At 41.7% G+C, this 15031-nt stretch overlaps 1 long non-coding RNA gene across 1 annotated transcript in view; it reads right to left on the bottom strand.

Annotated features, from left to right (window-relative positions):
* Window positions 1-15031, bottom strand: part of LOC130542939 (uncharacterized) — a 60499-nt gene that overhangs the window by 1041 nt on the left and 44427 nt on the right. The window lies entirely within an intron of this gene.

The raw sequence follows: 15031 nt of genomic DNA, 5'->3' as shown, positions 1-15031 counted from the left end.
GAGTCACGACCCCAACCAACTCTTGGATATATCACAGAATCATGGAAAGAGCATGAGCTCCAGGGGCAACAAACATTGGCTTTGCCTCCCTGCCCTATCACTGCATACCAGGGGGAGCTTAGGCAGCCCCTCTCTGTTTTCAAGGCATATTCAGCGTCCGGTCCATACAGTTAGTACGATTTCCCAATGATGTCATTTTTAAACACCTTAACACCTCAATTCCATGTCATCTTTTTAGTAGTTAAAATTTATCTTCTAATCAGTATTTACAAATGTCAGCTTTTAGCAATAACTTGTAAAATTTGCTTTTAAAAATATTTGAATGGGACATGGGTATTTCCCAATTCAAACGAATATAAAGGAGGCCATTTGCTTAACAGAATGTGGAGATGATGCCACAGACGTTATGTGTTCATTGAAGACCTGCGAGAAATTTCCTTCCAGACATTGGAACTTACCCACGCTACATGCAGCTATGGAGGATTCAACCGGAATAATCCTGTCCATCTCATTCAGGAGAGTTTTTTGACAGTCCAAAAGGGTAGAGTTAGTAAAAGCACTTATTTCAGTGTCTCTCAGAATGTTTCCATTTCTCTCTATTCTGTGCAATTACACAAACTGACAGGATAACTTGTGGCAGAAGAAATGAAAGGGTTTGTAATTTAGGAAACCTTTGGCCCCACTGACTGAAAGCAGGTTGTTTGTAAAAAGGAAATCCTGACCTCAGCTAACTGGCAAACTCTGTCAGAAGCAATAGAAGGAAGCGAAGGAGAAAGAACAGCGCCGGGGATTTTTATTGGCAACAGAAGAAAAACGGATGCTCTGCCAGAGGAAAGCCCTTCGAAAAGAACTCTCCAGTGGGGGAACAAGACACGCCCAGTGTTACTGAGTATGTGACTGCACAATTGCATGGTGGTTCTGCTCTGGTTTGTGGGCTGATTTGACCGGGGGAGTTTGCTGCATGGAGACAATGGTTAGGCTGACAACCCTGGAAATGGATTTCCTCCAGTCATTTGAAGTTGGAGTCCCGCTTCTGCTACAAGCACTCCATCGCCTGCCCCGTCTTCTATCTTGGCTTGACATAAAGCTCTAAGGACCGCAGACAATGGAGTGTGTATGAGGTGTACCTAACATTTTCCGGGTTAGTGCTGTCCATCAACTCACCCCCACTGACTTCCTCCCTCTATGTGCCGTTTGTGTGGCAGGACTCAGCAGTGACCTCCAGGTAATTCCATCAAAGAAAGGAGGTCTCTGCAAGCTCTAATTTCCTTATGCCAGTAATTTTCAATTAGCTGCCCACTTGAAATCACCTAGGTGCTTTGAAAAATACTCATGCTTGAGCCCCACTACAGAGACTCTAATTTGTCTTGACTGGGGCTTGAGCGGTAGCCAAGGTAAGAAACCATTGTTTCATGACAACCAGGTGAATGTGAGAGTGACCTCCACTATAGTCACCTCCTGGCAGGTCCAGGCAATTTGGGAAGTGCATTTTCCAGCTCTTGGTTTTTCCATTTCAATCCATTCCGATTCCCAGTTGGCCATGCCTATATTTCTGAAATCCTTATGACTCCAATTCAACCCCTGGGGAGTTCCTACTATACCTAAAAATTCTGCCTGATTCCAGGGGTATCCCCAGAGGGCTGGCCACCTACTGGGGACACAGAGATACATGATAAAAAGGCAGACTGTGAGGAGGACCTCACTAGGCTGTAGAATACCTGCAATCTGTGGGTGCAAAGACTGCAAAGAATTTTAATTTATGATGGAAGCCCAGAGGGTACAGCAATGAGGAGACAGGAGAAGTCTCACTGAAGAGCTGATAATTTCGTTGGCCTAAATGGAAAAAAGAAAAATAAGGTGCTGATAGGTTCCTAAATCCAGCCTTCCCCCGGATTAATAAGAGAAACACACAGTAACCACAGGCTGAAAGACAGCGGTGGGGGGGGGGGGGGGCGACAATAATCCAAACAAGATGTAATGAAGGTCTGTCCTAAGGCAGCCCTGAAGACAGAACTATGGAACCAACATAGCAGATGCCCCAGAGGCAGAGCTAGACATGAGCCGATGAGGTGGGCTTCCAAGATCTTCTGACTACCCCCACTTTGATACCCAACACCAGAAAGCCTCTGGTTGGGAAGGTATTGGCTCATTTTAAATCTAATTCCGAACTAGGAGGCTTTGCTCTTTGGAACCAACTTTACACAGATCTTCCTTGACTTATGACGTGATCAGAGATAAACCCATCCTAAGTTGAAATTATTGTAAATCGAAATTGCATTTAATACACGTAACCTTCTGAACATCATAGCTTGGCCTAGCCTACCTTCAACATTCTTGGAGCACTTACATTGGCCGACAGTTGGGCAAAATCATCTAACACAAAGCCTATTTTATAATGAAGTATTGAATATCTCATGTAATTTACTGAGCGGTGTACTGAAAGTGAAACACAGAATGATTGTACGGGTACAAAATGGTCGTAAATATACCAATTGCAAACCCTCATGATTGCACGGCTGCCCGAGAGCTGCCGTTCGCCGCCATTGCCCAGCAGCAAGAGGGAGTGTTACACTGTCTATCTCTTCCCCCAGGAAAAGGTCCAAATTCAAAATTCAAAGTACAGTTTCTACTGAATGCATATTGCTTTTGCACCATCGTAAAGCTGAAAAATTATAATTTGAAACATTGTAAATCAGGGACGGTCTGTATATAGTTGAGTGTGTGTGTGTGTGTGTGTGTGTGTGTGTGTTACAGAACTGTTGAGGGTAAGCAGAGCAACCTGGTTTCCTTGACGGATCCAGAAAGTGCAGTAATCAGGCGGAAGCCCTTTACATGTAATTGAGAAAATGTCACTTCTCCATTTCAAATAGGAGAAAGGTATCTGTCTGGCTAAAGGAGATTACAAAGAAGTTAAACCCTCCCTACGAAGTCCCTTATTGTCCACTTCCTAAAAACACAATCTGGAGGTGGTGGTGGTGGTGGGGAAGCACCCAGGCCCAACTTCCCCAATACCTGCAAGGCTTCTGTTGCATCTCCAGGAAGACAGGGGTCCCCACATATGCTCACTCCTCACACCTCCTATTGAGGATGCTGCATCCTTTGAGATGAACCAAGCACCCAGGGGCTGCCCCAAGGTTCCTTTTTTTTTTTTTTTAAAGACTTTATTTATTTATTTGACAGAGATAGAGACAGCCAGCGAGAGGGAACACAAGCAGGGGGAGTGGGAGAGGAAGAAGCAGGCTCATAGCGGAGGAGCCTGATGTGGGGCTCGATCCCATAACGCCAGGATCACGCCCTGAGCCGAAGGCAGGCGCTTAACCGCTGTGCCACCCAGGCGCCCCTGCCCCAAGGTTCCTAATACAAAATTCCTTTGACTGTGTCCCTTGCACTTCCTTGTTTACAAGCACAGAGCCCGCCCACCTCAGACAAACAGCAAAGTGTTGAAGAGGAGGAAAAGAAAAGAAAGAAAGAGAAGAAACACTGAGACAAAGAACGTGACAAAATAAGGGAGAGGATTGCTTGCGTCAGTGCGGACAATGAAAAAGACTAAACCACTGAACAGATTTCCCCTGAACCTGCCCTAGGCCTGCAGTACAGGAGGCCTGGCCAGAAGCCCCCCGCTGTCACAGGGATCAAAGTCCCCATGAACTTAAGTCCAGACAACCCCCGGGAAGGAAGAGGAAGAAGGAGGGGGTCTGAGCAGGAGGAGGCAATGCTCCCTCCGCTGGCTCTTCAGAAAAGGCCTCTTTCACCGCCTCCCCATGTTCCTGTCTGTACAAACCTCTCACTGAGAAATCACCACAGGCCCCATCACCTAGCCTACTTAGTGGTTCAAAAATACCAAAGGTTTTGCAGAATTTCCATTCTTCCCAAAGTAGTTAAAATGCAAGCAGGCGGGAGAAAGAGTGGATGGAGGAAGCACACGCCCTTATTGGAACAGTCTTGTTTTGAAAAACTTCTGCCCTCTGGGGTTGAAAGCATTTCTTGGCCCAGTGGAATCAAGAGGTGCCATGATAGCTCCAGAAACGCTTCCAGCCCTTGACCTTGATATTTATTTGCAAAGCCTTACAGGAAATCAGTTCTATGTGTTCCATGAAAAACAAAGGAAAATGCAGGAATCAGGAAAAACAACAGACCGCTCCAAACAGCCTTACATGAACAGACTTTAAAGAAAACTAGATGCTCAAAAAATAGTTCCCTTTGACATGTAATCTCTCAACATGTACTAAAGACCCACTATGTGCTCAGGCCTACGCTACGTGCTGCCAGGGTCTGGGCCCTGAGAAGTTCATGCTTCCTGGGGTGAGGTAAGAAGTACTGATGAGATAAAGGCGGGGAGTGGGTGATTTCAACTTCGCCACCAAGGAGGCAGGGGGAGCTGAAGGCTTCAGACACGGAGGGAAGAGAGACATACTCTGGAAAGACTTCTAGCAGAATGTAACATGTAATTTGTACTGTGAAGAACAGGTAAGAGTTTCACAGATTAGACAAAGAAGATAGCTAGGAAGAAAGCAAATGATGTCTAAAACGGTTTCAGAAATTGAGCCTTAAAATTACAATAAAAATTAGGGGCGCCTGGGTGGCACAGCGGTTAAGCATCTGCCTTCGGCTCAGGGCGTGATCCCGGCGTTCTGGGATCGAGCCCCACATCAGGCTCCTCCGCTGGGAGCCTGCTTCTTCCTCTCCCACTCCCCCGCTTGTGTTCCCTCTCTCGCTGGCTGTCTCTATCTCTGTCAAATAAATAAAATCTTAAAAAAAAAATTCAATAAAAATTAAGCATGACTTTGGAAGACCTGACAGTCACTTATAACCATTTATGGCATGCTTTCTACGTGTCGTGAGAAATTCACAAAACAGCGAAGGAGATGTGCCGTGCACAGAGATGCCTAGGATTAAGTTCACTAAGAATTGCAAACTCCAATGACAACAGGGGACAGAAAGTAATATAAATGAGTGATTGATGCAGACCTAGTATAGGGATCCCTTTGGACAGTGGCAGGGTCTCAGAAAAATACTTCTACACTGTAAGAAAAACATCAGAACAAACAATAGGCAGTCATCCTCAGAGGGGAAGAGACAGTAGAAAGTGGTGGGGATTGTGTCAGACAGAAAAGTGCATGGCCCTACAAAGAGGACAGCTGCTTCTCAGCTCGTAACAGTTGTTGCCACCTAGGAATGCTGGCTCAGGGTGTCAGGTTTTTCAGTTTTCAAGAGAAGCCAGATACCCTGATATTGGGAAAAGTTGGTTGTTGGAATCCTAAACTTTACAAATTATGGATCAAAATTAAAAATTCTGTAGGCGGATTAACACAAGACTGTGGGCACAGTTTAAAACATTCCAATAATGGGAAATATTTGTCTGGAATGTCTAGGAAGACTTCATGGAGGAATTGCTCTTGAAGCTGAGCCTTAGGGGAAGTTACTGGCAGAACTGACAACCTCACATAGGAAGCTGAAAGGCAGAAGGGCTCAAGTGACAGCATCATTCACACTTTTGAAAGTCACATAATTCACAGGTCCCAAACTTGGCTATATACCAAAATGAACTTGGGAATTTTTGTTATTGTTTAATGGGTACAGAATTTCTGCTTGGGACAATGAAAACTGTCTAGAGATGGATAGTGGTGATGGCTGCACAATATTTTAAATGCGCTTAATGCCACTAAATTACATCCTTCAGAAACTTTAACATAGTAAAAAGAGAAGTTTACATAACCTAAGTCATGTCTTCTTATTATAAACATTAGAAACAGAGTATTAAAAAGGTAAGTTTAATAAAGGGTTTTTGTTCTCAACCTGTTGCCAAATGAATCTGCAATGAACCAACAAATTCTTCCCATCATTCCCCTCGAACTATTAGGAATTCATCCCACTGGGCTCCTACATCTCAACATTGGATATTTCACAGACAACAACCCCAACTATTTCCATGAGAATGATCCTGGGCTTCATGTGCTTAGATTCTGATTCACTGATCATTTATAGGATTTGGGAGAAGAGAGATGACAGCAAACAGCTAAGTTTCAGGTTCCCAGGAAATAAAGTCATGTGAACGCCTTTATTCGTGTGAACATTTGTGTGTAACGTATGTGTGGATGGGTATATTTAACAACATTGGCTTATTTTACTTAATTTTCTGTTTCTTGATTTTATAAATGTTAACTTAGATATCTGCCCCCTTCAGTACATATAGATTTAATTCTTCACTTTCAATAGCTGTCTAGTGCTCCACTATATGTAAGAAGCATGCCTCTTCCATTGATAGAAACTGAGGGAGTTGGCTACATTTTTTCCTTTACAAACTATGCTGTAATAAGTATTCTTTTATATATATTTATAAATGTGCACAGATATTTCATATAAATTTCTAGATATATAGTTGCAAGGTCAACAGGCGTGACTATTTAAATGCAATAAAATTTTCCAGTCATTCTGCAAAAAGAAAGATTGCACCAATTTTTATACTTCTGCCCAAAGTGTCATGGAATCCAGACTCCAATTTTGGACTCCCAAGAATCCTCCTCCGAGAAATCTTGATGCAGTAGTTTGGTGGTAGGGTCTGGAGATCAATATTACTTAAAAACTCTATAGGTAACTCTAATATTTATCAGCTTTTGAAACCGTTGATCTAAGTACAATATGGACATCAAATTGTATATTAACTAATTGCAACTAAAATGTAAGAACCAAGAAACATTGTTGACAGAAATTGAAGAAGTCCTAAATAAATGGGAGGGTATACTAGTATTGTTCATGAATTAGAATACTGGATATTGCAAGGATATCAATTCTCAAATTTATCTGTGGATTAAAAGTAATTACAATCAAAGAGCAAGAAGAGAAAGAGAACACAGGCTGATTCCTTAAAACAGAGCAGGAAGACATACTAGCTGGTGTCAAAACCAATCACAAAGATAGAGCAATTAAACAGTATTATATTGGCACTACAATAAACAAAAAAGAAAAACAGAGAAGTATAAAGAGTAGAATATACACCGTCACCGGTGTCAAGGATAAGAGTACAGAACAGCAGAGAAAGGATGGCCTTTTCACTAAATGGTGCTTATCAATTGTATTACCTTCTGGGAAAAGAATGAATCTCGATTCATACCTCTCACCATACACAAAAATAAAATCCTGACAGATTGTAGGTCAGAAGTAAAATAATAGAGATATTGGAAAAATATGTATGAAAATATCTTTATGACCCTCAGGTAAACAGAGATTCTGTAAGAGGACAAAAAAGCATTAACCATTTTTAAAATGACAAACTGGACTATATTAAAATTAAGATGTTCTGCTCATCAAAATTTACAATTAAGAGAGTAAAAGGGCAAGCCGGAGTGAGAAAGATATTTATAATACCTACATCTGACAAAATACTCATGAAGAGAATGTATTTTTTAAAATTCCTATAAATCAATATGGAAAAGATAAGAAATCCCAAGATAAGAAAATGTACAAAAGATTTGAACAGACACTTCACATGAAGAGGATATCCAACCGACTGATAAACATAGGAGAACTTGCTCGACTTCATTAGCTGTCAGTGAAATGCAAATTAATAATGACTGAAATTTTTAAAAAAGATAATAAAGTATATAATAAAAATAAATAATTTTAAAAAGATAATAAAGTATATATTGCTAGTAGAAGTATAAATTAGTACAATCTTTTTCTAAAACTGTTTGACACCATCTACTAAACTGAACCATGCTGCACTCCTCTGAATTACTGACGAAGATAACCTTTATGTCATTTATTATTAACTTTTGCCTTGAAAAATAATGGTTGGTTTTCACATATATATTTCTTCACCCTCTGCCCAGCATTTTAAAGCTTCCTGGAGCAGGAATAACGCCTCATCTCTTATACCACCAGAGTACCTCGTGCATCGTACGGTAAATATGCAGAATGATATGTTGACGGTGCCAGTGATTTACACTGCTGGTCAATAAGTCCATTTATAGGTTACCCAAAAACTGATTCATTTTTCTTTAATATCTTCTACCTATTAAACATGCTACTGTCTTAGATCTGTTTTTAAAATCTGCTATAATTCCATTTCTGGGAATTTATTCAGAAGACTATTATTCATTGTTTCTTTATCCAACAAAAGCTCTGCTAGTCACTGAGGAGAAAACAGCAGCAAAAACAAATGCCTGGCTGGGATGGTCATGACCAGACCGTAAAAATGAATGCTTGCGTTCCAGCGTAAGCTGATAATACAGGAGGATGCAGACCTCACTCCGTGGATACACCGATTCTATAGCTACATACGGAGCAACTCCCCTAAAGAAACCTAAAAACTGAGTGACTCCTACATAGCGGGTGACCGACAGAGGACCTGCACTGAAGCAGGTAGGAGAGACTGGGACACAATCGTACCATAAACTTCATCCCTGATATGGCAACCCACACCTGGGGGAACTCAAAACCCAGAGCTTTTCTCTCAGAAGCAAAGGCTTTAAATCTCACAGCAGGCACCCCAACTTTCAAGAACTGCACCTGACAGACAAGCTTCCAAAACATCTAGTTTTGGAAACCAACAAGGCCCATGTCCACAGGAACCACAGGCCACAACAATCTGAGAAATGGCTCTTCAAGGCCTCACACATGGACTCACCAGCCCCAGCACTTAATGCAAAGGCAGGGGATCAAGAGGTAGCCAGGCTTTATGTGAAAAACCTCATTGGCTAATCGTAAAGCACTGGCCTAAGGGGCAGGCATCTAATGTAACGCGAATCTAGAGGTCTGATGGCTGGCAGGCACCATCTTCATGTTCTAGTGACATATTTGCACTCCCCACTTGCCGTGCTCCATCAGGGGGCACGTCTAAATCACATGGCTCTGGTGGCCAGTGAGGCTTACACTCATGGGTCCCATGGAACAGTAACCAATGAAAAAAGAGCTCTTAAATAGCTACCATTCTTAGGGCACACCAAGAAGCAACAGTCTTGGGACCTTGGTCTGTCTGTCAAAGAGGACTACTAGGTTATCACCATAGCTGCAGCTTGAGGGGCAGACTTCCAATAAAACACAGCTAAGAGCTGACTGGAATCCCTTCCAGAGACCTCAAAGGGGCTATCTTTGCTATCTTCATATTCCCTCCCTACCATGCGCCAGAGTGCCAGTATCTCCCAGAGGGGAGCTTTTACATACATCTGGTTTTTATATCTGGTGCCCCAGTTTTTGCACTGCCCTTTAATTGTCTGGCTCTGGTGGCAAGGGGACTGAGCGGGGGGAGGGGGGGGGGCTTGCGTTCCTGCATCCCTTGGGACTCTAGTAGACAGACAGTTCTTGGCTGCCACCCCCAGGGCACTGCACAGATAGCACTGAAACACACCCCCGGTCTTTCTGTGAGAAAAGCCTATCTGCTTGTCCTAGAGCTTTGGCCTGAAGGATGGGCTTCAGAATTGGCACATATTTAGGGGCCAATAGAAGTGCTCTCAGGGAACAACAGGTTGATTGATGCCACCTTTATGCTTTCCCATTGCCTCACTACAGTTCACTGGTGTCCCCAGAGAGGAGTTTATACTCATTGGGAGCTCCACTTTTTGCATCTGCTGCTCAGGGGACACCTCCAGGTCACTTGGTTCTGGTGGCCAGCAGAGCATACACTTGTGGTTCCAAAGGACTATATTATTTGCAAATTTTAAAAGCTGCTGCCTGAGGGTCTGGCTCCAATTGGTCTGGATCTAGGTACTGACTGAGATCCTCTCCTTTGGGAGAGGTCTTAGAACACCTTCAACTACTAGGCTATTTTTTCTTTAATTACTTTAATATAAAAGGCAGCAATGTTCCTTATTTCACATAATATAAAAAACAGTTTAAAAATATTTAATAAGTATGGGGCACCTTGGGGGTTCAGTTGGTTAAGCATCTGCCTTTGGCTAATGATCCCAGGGTCCTGAGATCGAGCCCCATGTCGGGCTCCCTGCTCAGCTGGTGGCCTGCTTCTTCCTCTCCCTCTGCCTGCCACTCTCCTGCTTGTTCTCTCTCTCTGTCAAATAAATAAAATCTTTTTTAAAAATAGTTAATAAATACTTAATGAAAATAAATGTATTGAAGTGTAGCAATGAGTATAAAGTTAATACTACCGAACACTACCAAGTCAGACAAAGAAAGGCAAATACCATATGATTTTATGTATATGTAGAATCTAAAAAACAGAACAAATAAATAAATGAAAAAGCAAAACAGACCAATATACGAGAACAAATTGATGGTTGCCAGGGGAGGGGATGATGGGCAAAACAGGATGAAGGGACATGGCAGGTACAGGCTTCCAGTTACAGAATGAATAACTATTGGAAATAAAAAGTATAGCATAAGGAATACGGTCAATGGTATTGTAATAGTGTTGTATGACGAATGATGGTAGCTACACTATGGCAAGCATAGCATAACATATAGAGTCATCAAGTCACTATTTTGTACATCTGAAACTAATGTAACATTGTGTGTGAACTATACTTCAATAAAATAAAAGAGAAAAAAAAAATCTAGGCTCCTTGGACAGTCACAGAGGTTTGAAGACAACCGAAAGCTAGTACAGGGTTAAACAATGAAGCTTATCTCCTACATGAGGCCACTACTTCATCTGGCATAAGTGGCTCTTTTATCTAAGGCACAAATCCAACACAGATTGTCAAGGAAAACGAAGAAGCGGAGGAATATGTTTCAAATGATGGAACAAGATAAGACCTCGGGGGAAAAAACTCTTTAAAGAAATGGACGTAAATAATTTACTTGATAAAGAATACAAAATAATAGTCATAAAGACGCTCATCAAACTCAGGAGAAGAATGGATGAACACAGCGAAAACTTCAACAAAGAGCTAGGAAATAAAACAAAGTACCAAATAGTAGTCATAAAACTGAAGAATACAATAACTGCACTGAAAAACACACTAGAGGCGCTCAACAGCAGACTAAATGAAGCAGAAAAAAAGGATCAGTAAACTCAGGGAGGACAGTGGAACTCACTACCAGAGAAGCAAAAAATTTTTTAAAAATGAAAAAAAAAAAAGTGAAGGTAGTGTAAGGGACTTACAGGACAGCATCAAGCAGATTAACATTCACATTACCGGCGTCCCAGAAGAGGAAAAGAGAGAGAGAGAAATAGGCAGAAAACATTTGAAGAAGTAATGGCTGAAAAATTTCCTAACCTGGGGAAGGAAACAGACATCCAGATGCAGGAAGCCCAGAAAGTCCCACAGAAGGCAAACCCAAAGAGACCTACACTAAGAAAAATTATATTTAAAATGTCAAAAATTAAAGGATAGAATTGCAACACCTGGGTGGTGCAGTTGGTTGAGTGTCCAACTCTTGGTTTTGGCTTAGGTTGTAATCTCAGGGTTGTGAGATCAAGTGGAATGGAATCTGCTTGAGACCCTCTCTACCTCTCCCTCTGCCCCTCATGCTCTCTCTCTCTCTCTAAAATAAATACATATATCTTTTAAAAAATTAAAGGACAGAATCTGAAAACAGGAAGAGAAAAAGAACTTGTTGCATGCAAGGGGAAACCCCATAGGACCATCAGCAGATTTTTCAGCAGAAAATTTGTAGACCAGAAGAGAGTAGCACCATATATTAAAAGTGCTGAAAAAAAAACTTCCCACCAATAATATTCTATCTGTCAAAGTTATTCAGAACTGAAGGAGAGAGAAATAGTTTTCTAGAGAAGCAAAAGCTAAGTCTTCATCACAAATAAACCAGCCTTACAAGAAAGGTTAAGAAATTTCTTTACACTGAAAAGAAAGGGTGCTGATAAGTAACAAGAAAACCTATGAAAGTATAACTCTAGCTGATAAAGGTAAATATATAGTAAAGATAGTGCATTAATTACTTATAAAGCTAGCATAACGGTTAAAAGACAAAAGTTGTAAAAAACAATACCCTGTAATTACAATAATTCATTCAGGATTACACAAGATAAAAATAGGTAAAATGTGACATCAAAAACATAGAATATGGTGGAGGAAAGTAAAAACACTGAGGTTTAGAATGTGTTTATACTTGTTATTATCAATTTAAAATAGAATGGTATCAATATAAGTTGTTACATGTAAGAATGATGGTAACCACAAAATAAAAACTTTTATAAGATACACAAAAGAGAAAGAGAAAGGAATCTAGACATACCACTAAAAAAAGTCATCAAACCACAAAGGAAGAGAGCAACAGAAGAAATGAACAGAAGAAGTATAAAAGAGCCAGGAAACAGTTAACAAACCAATGGCAACGTAGGAAACCCTCAACTCACCCCCTCCATGGACACACCGACTCTTTATCTATTTATCAAGTGTTTCTTCCTGAAGAAGAACTGCAGGGCTGACTAAACAGCTTCTGCACAAGAAGAAATAGACCAGATAGAAAATGACAAGAGAAATAGGGACACAGTAATGAAGGGAACCCCACCCCTGAAGCTGTGGACTACAATGGGGAGGGATAATACTGAGGAACTGCAAAGAGATTCATCTGCCCTAGGGCACAGAAAAAAGCTGTGGTTTAAATGGGTAACTAGAATATAAAGAACCCAGTCCTAGAACCCTGCAAAATGGCAGGGGAGGTGCTGAAACTCTCCATGGGTTGGAGGGGCAGGCAAACTCCACAGTTTATGTTCCCCTTCCACATTGATAGTCCAGAGGGAAGCAATGTCCACGAGCTATAGCTGGCCTTCTGCCTCAGCGAGCCCTGGACCCCTAGCCCACACTAGCCCTTGAACATCCTAGTACATGGGGGGGGGGGTGACTGTTCAATTGAGCAATTAGAATATGAAGGATCCAGTCCTAGAACTCCAGAAAATGGTAGGGGTGCTGCTTGAACTCTCTCTGGGTAAGAGAAGATGCCAAGCACCTTGGTTTACATTCCCCCTCCACCTTAATAACTCAGATAGGAATGGGTCCAGGTGCCATAGCTGACATGACACCTCGCAAGTCCTGGACCCCTAGCCTATACCAGCCCCAGACACTCCGGGGCACAGAAAAATAAAACTGTGGTTTAAAAGAGCACCTACAATATAAAGGACCCCGCCCTAGAACTACACCAAACAGCAAAGGAGTTGCTGAAGCTCACTCTGGCTCAGAGTGGCTGACAAGCACCATGCCCTATGTTCCTACTCAAACTTGATAGCAGACAGGAGTGGGTGCGAGGCACCATAGCTGGCCTGCTGTCTCAGCAAGCCCAGGGACCCTAGCACATACCAACCCAGCAATCTCACCAAGGTGGCCGCAACATGGTGGACACTGGAGCACCACTGGTGAGCACTCACTGCAGCTTCAGCTCTTTCACTAAGGGGACAAAGGCGCAAAACACCTTAGAACACCCTAGGAACCCATTATCTTAACTCCAGATGACTTGCCAGGGTACCACTGGCACAGAGTGCTTTGACTCTGGCTGCCCTGCCATGGTGCTCCCTGAACAGAATACCCCAGACCCCCTGGCCTGTGCTTAACTCAGCTCCAATAGTATGGCCAGGGTGCCCCTCTACATGAAATGCCATAGGACATACCTTTACACCCACTTCAGCTTTAGCTGTCCTGCCAGAGTACCCTCTTCAAGGAGAGCCCTGGGCCTCCCTGGTTTACACTCATTTGACCTGCAGATGTAATCCCAGGATGCCTTCATTCCAGTTAGTACTGGGACCTGGCTAATGCCCACTTCAGCTTTAGCTCTCCTGCCAGAGAAACCTCTACACAGAGAGCACTGGATACCCAGCTTTCACACACTTCCACCTCAACCATCCTACCAGGGAACCCCTTGCATGGAGAGCCCAGGGACCACCCCAACCCACACTTGCTTCAGCTGAGGCCATGCCACCAAGGCAGTCACAGCACTGAGTGTCCTAGGACTCACCGCAGCTCATTTTAGATAGCCAAAATCACCAGGAACACACAGTCAACAGAGGGAATGACCATACGCAATACCACTCCTTCAAGATGAGAAGAAATAGCTGTTCCACCTAATTCACAGAAACAAACACAGAGGCAAGCAAAATGAGGAATCAGAGGATATGCTCCAAAGGAAAGAACAAGACAAACCTCAGAAATGAGATGAAATGAAATGAAATGAAATGAAATGAAATGAAATGGAGATTACCAATCTATCTGATAAAGAGTTCAATGTAATGGTCATAAAGATGCTCACCAGACTGGAGAGAAGAGTGGATGAACTCAGTGAGAATTTCAACAAAATGTAACAGAAAACCAATCAAAGTTGAAGAATACAATAAATGAGATGAAATTTTATATATATATATATATATATATATATAAAGCATTCATATTGAAGAGCAAAAAAAAAAAAAAAAAAAGATAAGTTAAAGGGTTAAAGGATTTCCAGGACAATATCAAGCAAACAAACATTTGCATGATGGGGTCCCAGAAGGAGAAGAAAGATAGGGCCAGAAAACTTACTTGAATAAATAATAGCTAAAACTTCCCTAATCTGGGGAAGGAAAAAGACATCCAGATTCAATGGGCACAGAGAGTTCCAAACGAGATGAACCCAATGAGGTCCTTAACATGATTCATAATAATTAAGATGTCAAAGATTAAAGAAAAAGAATTCTAAAAGCAGCAGGGAAAAAAAGCCACCTGCTTACATACAAGGGAAACCCCATAAAGCTATTGCTTTAATTTAGCTTTAAATAAAGCTAAAGCAGAAACTTTACAGGCCAAAAGAAAGTGGCATGATATATTCAAAGTGCTGAAAGGAAAATAGAGAAAAAAAAAACTACGACCAAGAATACTCTCTGGGGCAAGACTATCGTTCAGAATTAAAGGAGAGATGTTTCCCAGACAAACAAAAGTTAAAGGAGTTCAGCAGCATGAAACCAACCTTACAAGAAATTTTGAAAATAATTCATTGAGTGGGGGAGGGAAAAGACCACAATTAGAAGTACAAAAATTAGGACAGGACAAAATTTCATTAGTAAAAGCAAATATAAACACAGTAGAGCAAGCACTTATAAAATTAGTATGAAGGTTAAAGACAAAAGTAGTAAAATCAACTATATCTAAAATAA

The sequence above is a fragment of the Ursus arctos genome, unplaced genomic scaffold, assembly GCF_023065955.2.
Source record: "Ursus arctos isolate Adak ecotype North America unplaced genomic scaffold, UrsArc2.0 scaffold_6, whole genome shotgun sequence".
Classification (NCBI taxonomy): Eukaryota; Metazoa; Chordata; class Mammalia; order Carnivora; family Ursidae; genus Ursus; species Ursus arctos.
This window is presented reverse-complemented; position numbering and strand designations above follow the sequence as displayed.